Source organism: Athene cunicularia, assembly GCF_003259725.1.
Source record: "Athene cunicularia isolate RWA chromosome 4 unlocalized genomic scaffold, athCun1 chr4_part3, whole genome shotgun sequence".
NCBI classification, from domain to species: domain Eukaryota; kingdom Metazoa; phylum Chordata; class Aves; order Strigiformes; family Strigidae; genus Athene; species Athene cunicularia.
In genome coordinates, this window is record NW_020799100.1 from 5,469,973 (window position 1) to 5,473,788 (window position 3,816).

General features: G+C 45.0%; 1 protein-coding gene across 1 annotated transcript in view; it reads left to right on the forward strand.

Annotated features, from left to right (window-relative positions):
• The first annotated feature begins 3,548 nt into the window (after positions 1–3,548).
• Positions 3,549–3,816, forward strand: part of ZBTB33 (zinc finger and BTB domain containing 33) — a 3,919-nt gene continuing 3,651 nt past the window's right edge. The window contains exon 1 of the mRNA XM_026848890.1: positions 3,549–3,654. The gene's annotated coding sequence lies outside the window, so the exon portion shown is untranslated. The remainder of the gene's footprint in view (positions 3,655–3,816) is intronic.

Below are 3,816 nucleotides of genomic sequence, written 5' to 3' on the forward strand. Positions count from 1 at the left end.
CGGCCGGCTGTTGAAACTGAACAAATACGGCAAATACGGCAAAAACCGGCCAGACCGGTCTGTCATGGTTTTCGGTGGCAGCACGTAAGGAGCACCCGAAACAGCAGCACGTGGGGAGAAAATGACACAAATTATCTCTTAAGACGCACGCTGTCCGTCAGGGTTTGAGCACCTTGCACCGATGCTTTCTTAAAAAAACACCCTAATTTCTGCTCTGCCCTGGGAAGTGCAGCCTAACATTGCTGGGCTCCTGCGAGCTCAGCGTCAATGGGTCATTTTGAACGGCTGCTTCATCCCGAAAAGCCCATGCTGGTTTACGCTGGCTAAGATGTCTGAGTATGTCGGTGTCTTTTTTCACAAATGAAGCACTGTTTCAGTTCCCAAGCCTATCATAAGCAGCATAAAAAAATCTGTAAGAAGGAGGAAGCCTATTTAATTTATTACTACATGCAGAACAGGGGACGGAAAAGATGTTACCGGTGGTTTGCATATGCGTATGGTGTAACCATATCCTGTGTCTGTCTGAGGGCAGCCTGGCATCTCCCTGCTGTGGGGCACTGAGTATTTTGAGTGTCAGGGACTACTGCTTGCCTCACTGAAGTGGAGAAGGCTATCTTTTAAAAGGCTGTTGTTTTGTTTGGCGGTAGGGTCATTTGAATGAGACAGCTGGAGGTCTGCAGTGGCTCTGGTTTTGCCAGCTGAATCTGTACTGCATCAATTAAGGCTCAGTGACTTTGTCTCTCTGAGCTTCTAGTCTCAGGAAGAACCTGAAACCTAGAGTGATCCTGAGACTTAGCAGCCCATATCCACGCTCTCCTCACAGGCTGCCCGAGTTCGTTTACCCCTGTGGTATGTGAAGTCAGATGTCCTCAGAAGAAGTCCAGGCCACTGTGTACACCCAGCACTGGTTACAGGAGGTCGTGCCACCAACCCTCGAGAGAGATGGAAGCTGCTGGGCCAGACATATAATGTAGGGACCTTGTCCAGCTGGCAAGTACCCCTGAGGCCTTCCTGAGGACACGTGGCCTTCCCTAGCTTCTCCCCTGGAGTCCCCCACAGCCAGGGCTCAGGACTGCCCCAGAAAAGGGGTGGAAGACTCTGAAACGTGTCCGGCGGCAGTGCGCTGTGCACTGGAGCCTGGTTTCACTGTGTGCTGACGTGGGCTGGCCAGGCGGCGGGGAGCCGGGGCGTTTGGAGGCACTGGGCACTGCAGCGCTCGGCACAGCTGGCTGCCGGCCCCTGGCTGCGGCGAGGCAGCTCTTGTGATAAGGCCACTCACATCTCCATCTGAGGGTCTGTCTTGGCAAAATGGTGGCTAAAACATCTACCTCTCGGGAGCACTCTGCACCTCTGTTACTTGTACTGTAAAGTGGTGCTAATATGGTAAAGTGATTTGAAGTATTTATACACAGGTTATGCAATGCACATATATACAGTACCTAATAGCATCTACAGCTAATAACGTCAATAAAAAGTATCACTGGACTTTAAATTCAGTTATATGAGGCTTTATATAATGGGATTGACAGACAAAATACTCTCTAAAAAATTCCTTGAAGCACAAATGGTGGAAATTAGTATTTTAGAGTACTTCAAAACCAGTGATGTTTTATTTAAAATTCCACAATGGAATACTATTTCTGTCCCTAAAAGTAGTCTTAGCTAGGATAACTGTCGAATTTTGATTTTACTGAAGGCCCTAAGGGGAAATTCACTGTCCTGTTTATCAAATTTAACTTATTTTAATGTAAAATATGTTTTTTCATGATGGAGAACGCTTCTTTGTCTCTCAGATGTCTACAAAAGAATTTTCTGTTCCTGCAAACTGTATTTTTAAAAAAGAAGAGAGCTCTTAAAATTGCTTAACTGAAAACTTGTAGCTGAATTGTGTATTTTTTTGTCTTCTCACAAAAGCCTACACATAATTTCTTTAAATTTGTACTTTGTCTTTTCAGAGCCTCCATCCCAGGTTTTTTTTGGATCACATCTATGCGTCAAAATAAAAGTTGCTATTGTGTCTCTTATCTATTTTTTCAGTTCCAAGAATACCATGTTTAGTTCTATGTTCTAGAGGTTTGTCAGTAGCTTAGATAAAATGGTTCTTTTAATTTGTCACTACGTAAGTTTTTATGTCAGTCAAATCACCAAAGACTTTCTAGGCTTATCTAAAAATAAAAGAGGAAAAAAAACAAACCCCAAAACTAAAGAGGTGCATGCTAGACAAAAAAAAAAAAAACAAACAAACCAACAACAAACCCTCAGAACACTGAAATTCTGCATTCAGGTGCAGGAGGACTGAGTGGCAACTTCAGTAAAATTTTTTAAGCTGGTCAGAGCATTAGCTCTGCTCTGACCATGGCAAGGTGACAGTGGGGTTCTGATTATATATATGATGTGAGAAGCTGCCACAGAGAGGAGCTTCTGCAAAAAGGTTAAAGTCAAGGAGATGGTGCAACTCTGACAGCTAGACCAGCATCTTTTAAATTACCTAGCATTTCTGTGCCTAAGGGTAAGCAGTTCACACCTGATTATTTAGAACTGATGATGCTTCAGGGGCAGGGCTCCTTCCAAATCAGTGCTCATCTTTATCTGTAAATTTTCCTGTTAATTATTTAGAAATGAGATAGGCAATGAGGAGAAGAAAATTCCTTAAAGCTGAAGGATGGAAGGCTAAGAAATGATTTAATTGGGACCATCAGACATTTTTGGAGGAGAAAAAAAGAACACTGGATTATACATTAAGAAATAAAACAATTTTTTTACAATATTTTAATGTAACCTGTGTAAAAATGACAAAGAACCTATATCAAAGGAGAAACCTTAATTGAAGGGTTATGGGAGGAAGAAAAGCCTATCTTTTCCCCGGATTATTCTTTTCTGTTATTTATTCTTCTTCACTCAACTCTCTGGAAAAACCTATAAATAAACAGAAACTGGCTTTGTAACATTTCAGATCTGAAGGCTCGTTTCAAAAAGGCACTTCTGATAGTAGCTATACAAATACAGGGAGTGTGGCAGGCGATTTTCTTGCTAGAAGGACTCATAAACCTAGGCAGGACCATTTCGCTGCTGATTGATATATGCAGTGAGGGATTGCAGTTGTTTGTGCCAGTGATCACGGCTTGTTAATGTTTTTGGTCGAACTTGGTAGAAGGACATTTGCTCTTGTCAAAGTTTTGGAATCTTAAGAAAATTCAAGAGCTCCTGTAGTTCGAGTCCACAAAATCCATGGGGAAAAAAAAGGAACATATCAGTAACTGAAGATGAAAAATATCTTTTATGATCTTGGTGCTCTTTGAGCGTTTATGAACAGTGACAGTTTCCAAGAGAACGCATTGTGGCTATGTCACTTTGATGACCACAAGTCGAATGTGCGGAGAGCCGCATTTTGTCAAAGGATTTAACGTCTTTACAGCTCCTAGTGGAGTCTAACACGTGCCACTGTGGTGCAAAGAATACAAAATAAATGATCTTGCAGTGCGAGCGTGGGTGTTCAGGTTCAGGTTCCAGGAGATTGCCTCTGTTGGGCGGGGGTGCCCGCTGCGTCAGCGCTTGGCAGAGCAGCGCCGGCCGGCTCGCTGCCCCCGGGAAGGAAATGAGCCGCAGCGGGAAATAACCCGTTGCCATCGCGCCGGCACAGCCTCACCCAGCACGGTCAGACACGAGGCGGGTGTCGGGGGGCTTAGTGCGGGTGTTGCCGGGGGAGGGAGAGCGGGATGGGGTGGCCGGGAGCCAGGCACGACTTGTCAAGGCCGGGGCGAGGCCCGGGCGCTCGGCCGTGGGCTGCCCAAGGCCTCCGGTGTAGTGGGACCGGGG